At 33.4% G+C, this 13,400-nt stretch overlaps 1 pseudogene; it reads left to right on the forward strand.

Annotated features, from left to right (window-relative positions):
- The first annotated feature begins 6,941 nt into the window (after positions 1 to 6,941).
- LOC111997941 (glucan endo-1,3-beta-glucosidase-like) lies at positions 6,942 to 10,706 on the forward strand (annotated as a pseudogene).
- Positions 10,707 to 13,400: the final 2,694 nt, after the last annotated feature.

Raw genomic sequence — 13,400 nt, forward strand, 5'->3', positions numbered from 1 at the left:
ATTGAGCTAAACTTTAAAAATAAAATAAAAATAAAAAACCTATAAAAATGATCAATTTAAGGCCCAATTAGTCTAAAATAGACTGAAGGAGAGGTTGTAGGTATTTTACCATTTTTAATGAAGTGGCTATTAAAAAAAACCATATACACACATTTGATGAAACAAGCCAAGAAAAGATGAAGCAAGCAAAACACATCCCTACCCTAACACCTTTTCAATGAGGAAAAACCCGCACGCAGCAAAGTGAGTCAAGCGAAACCAAAATTTTAGTTACTCCTAATTAACTTACAGCCAGATTCTTCCTCTCCTCCAATTTCCTCTCTTCTTCCATGTGTAGCGCCAACTGCAACCACATCTTGATCTAAAATTTCTACAGCTCACATTCTCATTATACAAATTAGTCAGGCACATAGAGTGGCTGATCCTGATCATGCTTATCTTTGCTGGCTTATTTAGTAGGTTTGGTTAACAGGTCAGACTGCCAAGTTTATTTTACTTTCAAAAGATCTTTATTTATGGACCGTAAGAATATATTGCCATAACTCTCATCATGTACATTAATTTCCATGGAGTGATTTGACGGGGTCATTTTGTACTGCATGGTATTGGACATTGTCCAAACTTTAAAATCCAAGGCATGCACTAGACTATATATATAAAAGAAGGGTAGGTTATAGATGATAATTGTAGAGATATCTGTTTTAAACATTAGAGTTGGTTTTCATTTCCATTCCTCATGGCTCCAATATTATCCTCCTTATTGGTTTCTTGATATCTGACCTAGAATTAACAGGTATAATATATATAGCCTCTCTCCTGTGTATTTACATATTGCATGCATATGCTGGTCTAACCTTTTGCTGTTGAGTTTTGTCTTGGCTTTTAGCACTTTGAGGATCCAGAAAGCTCTAATTTCTTTGGTCTTTACCAATGAGTTTGACCTTGAACTTTTTATCAGTCCCATGCAACTCTTTTGATCAGAAATTCAAGCCTGTAGAGTTGCATGTGGACAAAGACAGTTAAACTTTAGTTTTCCCAAACTTTTTTCAGGTGGTGGTAGAGAACTAATACAGTTATAGAACAAGAGGTTCTTATAGTTTCAAAAGTTTCATGCTGTTACAAAAAAAAAAAAATTATTGGTCTGTTTGGATGCCCAAGATTTCGGATTTGGATTTGGATTTGAGGCCTAAATCCAAATCTTTGTTTGGATAACTTAAAAGGAGAAGGATTTGGATTGGCCCAAATCCAGTCAATTTCAGGAGCCCCAAATTTGTGGATTTCAAATCCTCCCACAAGCCATGGAATTGGGGAAATTCACGTTCGTGTCTTCTTTGCCCTTGCTGTGACAACACTGCCTGAAACCACCATCGATGTGTTCAGGTTTGTCTCTCAACCCTTCTTGTCCTCTTAAACCTCTCAATCTCTCTTCCTTCAATATCAAATCTTTGGGATTAATTTTGTTGTCTTTGGCTTGTCTTGGTTTTGATGGTTGTTTTTCATTCATTGGTTTGAAATTAATTATGGTAAAATTTTTTTTTTTTTTTTTTGGATTTACCTATGTGGGTCTATATCTTCTACCAAAGCTGGGAGTGCAATGTTATTGAGTTTTTCAATTTTTTGAGTTATAAGTGGGGTTTAGTAAATGAGTGTGTGATTTAGATTTGCTAAGAAATTGTTTGATGAAATATCTGTTGAGTTGTATATTTTAATGCATGAGTTTTTTGTCTAAGATTTTGAGCAACTAAAATTATTGTGACTAAAACCTAATCCCTATTAATCTAGTGAAATGGTTGGATTGGTATACCAGGGATTGATGGATTCAATTTATTTGAGTAAATGTGATTGAGTATCTAATACAAATATTGTCATTGACATTGGTTCTAGATTGTGAATGACTTTTAGTTTTGGGATGTTAATGTTTAGATATTATAATCTAGGAAACTTTTGGGTAGATTTGAAATCTCAGATTTGTGCTAAAACACAAGAACTTGTTCAGACCCTCAAATAACATTACGGCTAGATTGCTTTTAATCTAACTTAGACTAAGTGCGGAACAAGAGTAAATAAGCAATGAACCAATAACTCTATCCTAAGCCATATTCATCCATTATCAACAATAAAATGAAAGCTTAAAGAGTAGGAAGAAAGATTAAAAAAAAAAAAAAACACAAGATAACACCGAGACGTGTTATCGAAGAGGAAACCGAAGAACTCAACAAAAACCTCTCTGTGACCCTCTAAGTCGAAATCGATCCACTAGAGAATAAAGTTGGGTACACGAATAACAAAAGACCCTCTAAGCCTAGTCTACCCCCATGTACTTGAGCCCTTCAAGCTCCTGTTACCAACTAACTTCTCGGAGCCTTGTCTTCTCTAGCTTTCTGGATCTTACAATTCAGCCCGATTGCGTCCGCCAATGAATGACACATTCCAATCCTTCCCAACAACACCAAAAATTCACTTTACACTCAGTATGGGTGTGTTAAATGTTAGGCTAGCAACTCTCAAAGATCTAGAGATGGAGAGGTAGGAGTTAAGGAAAACAACAAAGAAATTTGCAGATGATTATGAGTATAACAATCTCTAACTCTTAAGTGAATTTCTAGGGTTTTCTTTCTGAAAAGCACTCCTTACATTTGTGGTAATGAGGTATATATAGTGTGGTAAAGACTTGGTAAAGAAAAACACAACTTATTGCCAAACAGAGACTTTCGTGAGTCCTTCGCAGGTTAGCCGTACCGCGAGACAGTCACGAAAATGATACCTAGCACGACTTTTCATCTTCTAGTAATGTGCTCTACACGTGGCTCTTTCACGGATTACTTCTCACGAGCCAGTCGCAAAATCCACATGTTCAACTTTTGAAGCTTGATTCTTCACCGATCTCTAGCACTCGTCCCTTACAATTAAACCCACATACATACAGAAAAATTATTGAAGAAATATAATCAAATTTGGTACGGAATTAAAGCCAACACAAAATAGTTGAAAATCACAACTTACAAGATTAAATTAAATAAAAGATGCTAAATACTCTCTTTTTGTCTAAGTGTGTGTATGAAAGAATAAATTAAACATCATCTCCTTCGTTCACTCGGTATATATAGTTTCTTTAAAAACATAACACAAATAATTATTAATCTTTTATTAGGGTTTTAAGGGTAACTCTACCATGGAACTCTTACAATTTTATCCATGCTTTTTTAAAATAAAAGGATTAGATTTACAACTTTAGTAATATGTAGCCAAAAGTTTGGTATCTATTTAAATTATTTATAATATGATTAAAAAAAACCAAATAGATAAGATATATAGATGAGTTATCTTAAGAACACAAATAACTTTTAATCCATTGTATCTATAGATTTCCATCAAACAAATTCCTTTGGTGTTAATTAACTTGTTGGTTATCTTGGTTCTATTTGATGTTGCTCCATTGAAAACCTATACACTCCTTCAAAAAAAATTTATCTTTGGTATTAATTAACTAGTTATCTTGGTACTATTGTGCAGCTAGACAATCGATAGTGTAATTATGGAACAGTTGCTGATGATTTACCACCTGCTATTGAAGTAATAGCCCTGTATACACAAACAACATAGGGAAAATGAGGATTTTTATACAAAATCAAGCAACCCTCCAATCCTAAACTTTTTTTTAAAACTAATAAGCCTTAACCAGTACAAGAAATTGGACCTATAGTGGCGTTTTATAGTGGCGTTTGTGAAACGCCACTATAGGCCCTTTATGGCTATACCAGCACTTTGCAACCGCAACTATAGACCTCTGGTGGCGTTTTACAAAAAGACCACTATAGGTCTACCCTGTAGTGCCTTTCACCAATTATTTTTTTTTTATTTTAAAAAATGGCTATAGCAACGTTTTAGAACACCACTATAGCCAAAAACCACCAACAAAAAAAAACTTATAAGCATGACTTTGCTAATCTATATATAAAAATTTTACATACATACCTACATATATGAATATATTTATTTATTTATTTTGCTTAAATGTATAATCAATCTCAATGCAATTCATTTAAAAGTAAAGATGTTAAAACAAATAAATAATTGCCATAAAGATTACATTTATATATTCATAGTCTTTATGTTTAGAAAGACTTCGGTTAAATTTAGTCATACTGATGTGGACTTAAATGCTACATTAATGTGGCTCAATAAAAGTGCAATAACTATAAATGTTATGTTTAAGATTTTAAATATTACACATTTGAGATTTAGATATATATATATATATTAATAAATTTGGATTTAGATTAGTTTCTTTCAACCCAAATATGTATTTTCCCATTATGTAAGTGTACAAAAATAGATCGAAGTGGACCAAAAAGAACTAAAGTGATCCAAATGGACCAATGAACAGAATAGGACCGAAGAGGAACAAGGTGGACCGAATAGGACCATATGGACCGAATAAGAACGAATGGACCGACATGGATAGAATGGACTGAATGGTAGACATGGCAAAACAGTTCAGAATTTTCTAACTCGACCTGACCCAAAAAATACCTGACCTGAACCCAATTTTTTTGACTCGAAGTAAAAACGGGTTGACCTGTGACCTGACCCCTGTTTTTTGCGGGTCAACCCGACCCAATCCGAATTCGAACCATTTTAAAAAAAAAATTTGGTAGAAAAATAATAAAATTAAAATAATATTGGTTTAATTATTTGTTGTGAGTTTTAAGAAAACAATTGAAACATTTACATAACTACATGCAAATTAATTGAAAGATGAATGGTTGAGCATTTTGTAATAAGTAAAGATTTTTAGATATCAAATAGCAAAGTACATGCCAAGATAATCTCGTTACAGTAGAGTTAAAAACATAGATTTAAAATTGTAGACATGTGTGAGAAACATTCACAAGTGTGAAAATAGTGAAGCCAAAATATCAAATTAGCATAAATTATGAATGCTTAAACAATTTTTTAACAATTTATGTCCAAAATAAACGGTTTTTCAAAATAAATTATGAGATTTCCTAGAGTGTGTGTTGTTTAATAATAATATGATATTCATAAAAGAGACGATGTATAAATAAGTAAATAATCAAACTTTAATGTATATCTCAAATTGAAATAGAGTGTCAACCACAATTGATAATAGATTATAAATTAATTTTCAAGATTGTAAATTTCTTATATGTTTTTATTCTTTGTCAAATGAGTTATCCAATAAGTCATTTGTAATTTTGTTTTATATTTTGGGATGTTGATATTGTGTATAAATAAAACTTGTGTATTTGTTTTACTTATCTTTGTGTTATTTTGTTTTAGATAGCAATGTTAGGATTTGTATGATTTTAAAATTATTGAATAAGTATTAATAAGTTTAACTGAGTTCATTCTTGATATAAGTAATGAATTCAAAGTATTTTACATCAAGTAAAAAATTCATGTGAAAAATACGGGTCAACTGGACTCGACCCGACCTGCAACCCGATTGACCCATACTTATTTTTAACCCGCTTAAAATGACCCGCTTTTGACCCGCAATCCGTTTGACCCGCAACCCGACCCGACCCGACCAGCCCGTTTTCCATGTCTACTAAATGGGACCAAATCGGACCAAATAAGACCAAAGTTGACCAAATAAGACTAATGTGGATAGAATGGACTGAATAGAACCAAAGTGGAAAAAATAGACCGAATGGGACTAAATTGGACTGAATGACCCAAATAAGACTCAAGTGGATCAAAGTGAACACAATGGACCAAATAGAACCAAAGCAACCAGAATGGACCAAGTAGGACCAAAGTAGACAGAATAGGACCTAAGTGAACCGAATAGCGACAATGTGGACTGAATGGACCAAATTGGACCGAAAAAAAATTTAATGGACAGAATGTACTAAATAGGACCGAATATGACCAAATTGAACCAAAGAGGACAGAGTGGACCGAATAGAACCAATGTGGATTGAATAAGACTATTGAATATTATCATTTTTATTGCATTTTTAAGGCTCATATTTCTAATTTCTAATGTCTATTTTAGTTTTTTCTTTGTATTTTTATCTCAAAATTAGAGAGTTTAGCCTAAATATTATAAAGTTGAATACTTTTCAACCCAAATTTAAAAAAATATCTCAAAATTAGAGAGTTTAGCCTAAATATTATAAAGTTGAATACTTTTCAACCCAAATTTAAAAAAAAAAAAAAAATGAATTGAGCTAAACTTTAAAAATAAAATAAAAATAAAAAACCTATAAAAATGATCAATTTAAGGCCCAATTAGTCTAAAATAGACTGAAGGGAGAGGTTGTAGGTATTTTACCATTTTTAATGAAGTGGCTATTAAAAAAAACCATATACACACATTTGATGAAACAAGCCAAGAAAAGATGAAGCAAGCAAAACACATCCCTACCCTAACACCTTTTCAATGAGGAAAAAACCCGCACGCAGCAAAGTGAGTCAAGCGAAACCAAAATTTTAGTTACTCCTAATTAACTTACAGCCAGATTCTTCCTCTCCTTCCAATTTCCTCTCTTCTTCCATGTGTAGCGCCAACTGCAACCACATCTTGATCTAAAATTTCTACAGCTCACATTCTCATTATACAAATTAGTCAGGCACATAGAGTGGCTGATCCTGATCATGCTTATCTTTGCTGGCTTATTTAGTAGGTTTGGTTAACAGGTCAGACTGCCAAGTTTATTTTACTTTCAAAAGGATCTTTATTTATGGACCGTAAGAATATATTGCCATAACTCTCATCATGTACATTAATTTCCATGGAGTGATTTGACGGGGTCATTTTTGTACTGCATGGTATTGGACATTGTCCAAAACTTTAAAATCCCAAGGCATGCACTAGACTATATATATAAAAGAAGGGGTAGGTTATAGATGATAATTGTAGAGATATCTGTTTTAAACATTAAGAGTTGGTTTTTCATTTCCATTTCCTCATGGCTCCAATATTATTCCTCCTTATTGGTTTCTTGATATCTGACCTAGAATTAACAGGTATATATATATATAGCCTCTCTCCCTGTGTATTTACATATTGCATGCATATGCTGGTCTAACCTTTTGCTGTTGAGTTTTGTCTTGGCTTTTAGCACTTTGAGGATCCAGAAAAGCTCTAATTTCTTTGGTCTTTACCAATGAGTTTGACCTTGAACTTTTTATCAGTCCCATGCAACTCTTTTGATCAGAAATTCAAGGCCTGTAGAGTTGCATGGGACAAAGACAGTTAAACTTTAGTTTTCCCAAACTTTTTTCAGGTGGTGGTAGAACTAATACAGTTATAGAACAAGAGGGGTTTCTTATAGTTTCAAAAGTTTCATGCTGTTACAAAAAAAAAAAAACATTATTGGTCTGTTTGGATGCCCCAAGATTTCGGATTTGGATTTGGATTTGAGGGCCTAAATCCAAATTCTTTGTTTGGATAACTTAAAAGGAGAAGGATTTGGATTTGGCCCAAATCCAGTCAAATTTCAGGAGCCCAAATTTGTGGATTTCAAATCCTCCCACAAGCCATGGAATTTGGGAAATTCACGTTCGTGTCTTCTTTGCCCTTGCTGTGACAACACTGCCTGAAACCACCATCGATGTGTTCAGGTTTGTCTCTCAACCCTTCTTGTCCTCTTAAACCTCTCAATCTCTCTTCCTTCAATATCAAATCTGTTGGGATTAATTTTTTGTTGTCTTTGGCTTGTCTTGGTTTTGATGGTTGTTTTTCATTCATTGGTTTGAAATTAATTATGGTAAAATTTTTTTTTTTTTTTTTTTGGATTTACCTATGTGGGTCTATATCTTCTACCAAAGGCTGGGAGTGCAATGTTATTGAGTTTTTCAATTTTTTGAGTTATAAGTGGGGTTTAGTAAATTGAGTGTGATTTAGATTTGCTAAGAAATTGTTTGATGAAATATCTGTGTGAGTTGTATATTTTAATGCATGAGTTTTTTGTCTAAGATTTTGAGCAACTAAAATGTTATTGTGACTAAAACCTAACTCCCTATTAATCTAGTGAAATGGTTGGATTGGGTATACCAGGGATTGATGGATTCAATTTATTTGAGTAAATGTGATTTGAGTATCTAATACAAATATTGTCATTGACATTGGTTCTAGATTGTGAATGACTTTTAGTTTTGGGATGTTAATGTTTAGATATTATAATCTAGGAAACTTTTGGGTAGATTTGAAATCTCAGATTTGTGCTAAAACACAAGAACTTGTTCAGACCCTCAAATAACAATTACGGCTAGATTGCTTTTAATCTAACTTAGACTAAGTGCGGAACAAGAGTAAATAAGCAATGAACCAATAACTCTATCCTAAGCCATATTCATCCATTATCAACAATAAAATGAAAGCTTAAAGAGTAGGGAAGAAAGATTAAAAAAAAAAAAAACACAAGATAACACCGAGACGTGTTATCGAAGAGGAAACCGAAGAACTCAACAAAAAACCTCTCTGTGACCCTCTAAGTCGAAATCGATCCACTAGAGAATAAAGTTGGGGTACACGAATAACAAAAGACCCTCTAAGCCTAGTCTACCCCCATGTACTTGAGCCCTTCAAGCTCCTGTTACCAACTAACTTCTCGGAGCCTTGTCTTCTCTAGCTTTCTGGATCTTACAATTCAGCCCGATTGCGTCCGCCAATGAATGACACATTCCAATCCTTCCCAACAACACCAAAAATTCACTTTACACTCAGTATGGGTGTGTTAAATGTTTAGGCTAGCAACCTCTCAAAGATCTAGAGATGGAGAGGTAGGAGTTAAGGAAAACAACAAAGAAATTTGCAGATGATTATGAGTATAACAATCTCTAACTCTTAAGTGAATTTTCTAGGGTTTTCTTTCTGAAAAGCACTCCTTACAATTTGTGGGTAATGAGGGTATATATAGTGTGGGTAAAGACTTGGTAAAGAAAAACACAACTTATTGCCAAACAGAGACTTTCGTGAGTCCTTCGCAGGTTAGCCGTACCCGCGAGACAGTCACGAAAATGATACCCTAGCACGACTTTTCATCTTCTAGTAATGTGCTCTACACGTGGCTCTTTCACGGATTACTTCTCACGAGCCAGTCGCAAAATCCACATGTTCAACTTTTGAAGCTTGATTCTTCACCGATCTCTAGCACTCGTCCCTTACAATTAAACCCACATACATACAGGGAAAAATTATTGAAGAAATTATAATCAAATTTGGTACGGAATTAAAGCCAACACAAAATAGTTGAAAATCACAACTTTACAAGATTAAATTAAATAAAAGATGCTAAATACTCTCTTTTTTGTCTAAGTGTGTGTATGAAAGAATAAATTAAACATCATCTCCTTCGTTCACTCGGTATATATAGTTTCTTTAAAAACATAACACAAATAATTATAATCTTTTATTAGGGTTTTAAGGGTAACTCTACCATGGAACTCTTACAATTTTATCCATGCTTTTTAAAATAAAAGGATTAGATTTTACAACTTTAGTAATATGTAGCCAAAAGTTTGGTATCTATTTAAATTATTTATAATATGATTAAAAAAACCAAATAGATAAGATTATATAGATGAGTTATCTTAAGAACACCAAATAACTTTAATCCATTGGGTATCTATAGATTTCCATCAAACAAATTTTCCTTTGGTGTTAATTAACTTGTTGGTTATCTTGGTTCTATTTGATGTTGCTCCATTGAAAACCTATACACTTCCTTCAAAAAAAATTTATCTTTGGTATTAATTAACTAGTTATCTTGGTACTATTGTGCAGCTAGACAATCGATAGGTGTAATTTATGGAACAGTTGCTGATGATTTACCACCTGCTATTGAAGTAATAGCCCTGTATAACACAAACAACATAGGGAAAATGAGGATTTTTTATACAAATCAAGCAACCCTCCAATCCCTAAAAGGATCAAACATAGAGGTCATTGTTGGAGTTGTTAATGATGACCTTCAAGGCCTTGCCACTAGTCCTGCAGTTGCAAATACTTGGTGCAGACAAACATAATTCCTTACATCCCTGATGTCAAAATTAGTTACATTGCTGCAGGGAATGAAATAAAGCCCAGTGATCCATTAGCCCAATATGTTGGACTAGCCATCCAGAACTTAAACAATGAAATTACAGGTTCTAACTTACAAATCAAAGTTTCAACAGCAACAGACATGTCATTGTTGGGAAATCATTACCCTCCATCTGCAGGCTCATTTAGTGATAGTGCAAGTTCATACATGAAGACAATCGTTAGCATCCTAGTAAACGCTAATGCACCACTTTTTGCAAATGTGTACCCATATTTTGCCTACATAGGTGACCCAACAGACATTAAGCTTTAATATGCCTTATTTACTTCACCAGGGGTTGTAGTACAAGATGGTAACTTAGGGTATCAAAATCTCTTTGATGCAATTGTTGATGTTCTCTATTCTGCACTTGAGAAGATTGGTGGAGCCAATTTGACTGTTATTGTAACGGAGAGTGGTTGGCCATCAGATGGAAATGGTGGTGTAGTAACAGTTGATAATGCTGGCACTTACTACAAGAATTTGATTAGTCATGTGAAGAATGGGACTCCAAAGAGGCCTAGACCTTTAGAAACTTATTTGTTTGCCTTGTTTGATGAAGATCAAAAGGGCCCTGCAGAAACTGAGAAACATTATGGTCTCTTCTCACCTACCAAGCAGCCCAAGTACCAACTAAGTTTCACTTAAGAGAATTCACATCCCAAAATTCTATCACATCCTATTGTACCATCTTAAAAAGCTATTTTATCAATTATATCATACAATTTTACAATACTCTCAGCATCCCAACTTTTATTTTACAATACAACACATTAAAATAATATTTCTACACAATAAAATAATATATCTCAAACCCAAATAAAAATAAAAACCCAAAAACCCGGTGAGAAAGAGAGGAATTGATAAAGTAAGTGAATAAAATATTAGTTTTTTTTTTTTTTTAGAATTTAGCTACAGTGCAATTCTACCTTTAGAATTGCATTGTAGCACAATTGCAAATTTTTTTGCAATAGTTGGTTTTTATAAGTCCGGATGTGTGGGGGGTTTTGGGCTTTTAGGCTAAATTTTCTCTACATATGGCATATGCCATTCCCAGTGTGAATGCTCTAAGGCACGTCTAGTACAATGTATATGTCCTTAAGGAAGAACTTTTACTTGTAATAAAAAAAATTACTAAGTAATGGAATCATTTTTTCACATAAATAGTCATTCTATTATAAAAGTATATCAAACAATGTGTATATATGCTAGTAGATAGTACTTGGAAGAAACATTTTAAAACATAAGTACAATCTTGAAACAAAGGTCATACGTTGAAAACCAAAAATATTAGTTAAACTTTTTTTTTAGAAGAAAATATATTACTCAAATAGTAGGCAATAGCCACATTCATGAAAAAATTGTGGTGGTGCGAATAGGGGTGTGCGCAATTCGATCGGCTCGGTTTTTTTCCAAATTTATCACCAGGCCAATAAGGATCGGTTTTGTCATAATTAGAATTGATACATTATGACTCTAAATCATATTAGAACCTGTAATAAAATACTAATTTTTTTTTAACCAAATTAGTCTCAGTCAACATCCATCACTTAGACACAGTTGGAACCCAAAACAATTTTTGTTAGTCAATTAGACCAGCACACAACGCATATGGGAAAACTCTAAACCTTGTATTACATTTATCTCCAAATACAAAGGAATACCAAGGCTTTGCCTCATATAAAATTTGCCCATTGTCGACACGGCCAAACACTTAACCCACCCAAAGATACAATGATCCTGAACGGTTTTAGACCCCTTAAAACACAACCAGATTGGTTAGCCTAGATTAATTAGCCAAGTTGTTACTTAGTCAAATTATGGAATTCTAGGTTAAAGCAATCAAATAATCATATCAAAATAATAAAGCAGCGGAATAATAAAAGACACAATGATATGATCACCCAAGAAACCACTCGTTAAAAACCTGGGGAGGATTTGACCTAGCTATCCTCAAGGTAAACCTGAATCCACTATGCAAAAGAATCGAAGTTCATACAGAAGGACTACAAGCTCCCCGCTTGACTTCCTAATGCTACCCACTAGTAGAACTTACTGACACGACCACGTGCAAACTCCGAATCCACAGACTCCTTCTTTCTTAAATTCTTCAATCAGCTACAAGCACCCACGCTTGATATTCTTTAAGCTTCAATGGTAGCAACCAAGTTGATCATCAAGATGTTAATAATATCTCTAACTTGAAAACCCTAAGCTTTGTGTAAAGGAAACTCCTCTAGATCTCACAAGAGATTTACACAAAACAGCAATGTATGAGCAACAATACAACTGGAGCAACTCTAAAAACGTGGCTAGGGTTTTACCTTATATACCTAGGCAAAAACATAAAACCCTAAACGTTTAATGAGTTAGGGCTGAGTTGGAAATTCTGCAGAAAACGCAATCTGGTCGACTTTCGATCGATCGAATCTATTCTTCGATCGATCGAGCCAGACCGAAATGCCCCAATGCATCTACGTCTCTCGATTCCAACTTTACAATAATTAAACAACTTTGAGCACACTATAACAAGACTAAACATATTATTTTGATCATGGTTTGCCAATATTACAAATTAGAGTTCCAAATACATAAATTCCTAAACCTTTAGAACCTAACAGATCCTACACAATGTACCCTTATTTTTCTTTGCCTAACACTTAAATTTTTCCATACTTGCTGTGACACCCCAACAAAAATAGGTTTATATTTGAAAGAAAAATAAGGTGAAAAGCCACTTTTAGTCCCTACATTTTCAGGCGATTCCCATTTTAGTCCCTACATTTTATTTTTACCGCTTTTAGTCCCTGTTCTGAAAAACGCCATCTATTTTAGTCCTTCCATCAGTGCCCTAACGGAAAAATCCTAGGTGGCAGACGGAGTGCATCGCTGGCACACTAAATGCTAACGTCAGCATTAAAATAATAATATAATATATTTTAGCATTTTAAAAATGCCACGTCATTTTTTAAAAACAAAAAATAATTTATGAATTTTAACTAAATGAAAAAAAAAAAAACAGAAAAAAAATCAAAAAATAATATAAATTGAGATCTAGCTTTATTTTGAGTAAGAACATACAAGAATATAAACTTACTCATTGTTTTGTTTGCAACCAAACACAATATCAACTGAAAACCTTTATTATCAAAAATATTTTTTTTGATACTGGAAAATAAGTGAATAAACCCAGTCAGTGTTTATCAAAAATTTAGTAACCCATTGTTCTTTCCCTGACATCAGAAACCCAGAAATTAAATAAAAAATAAAAATAAAAAAAACTGAAGTCGTTCTTCCTAGACCCAGATATTTTCTTCAGAAACAAAAAATTAAACATGAAAA

This window comes from Quercus suber, unplaced genomic scaffold, assembly GCF_002906115.3.
Source record: "Quercus suber isolate HL8 unplaced genomic scaffold, Cork oak 2.0 scaffold_1093, whole genome shotgun sequence".
In the NCBI taxonomy this organism is placed as follows: Eukaryota; Viridiplantae; Streptophyta; class Magnoliopsida; order Fagales; family Fagaceae; genus Quercus; species Quercus suber.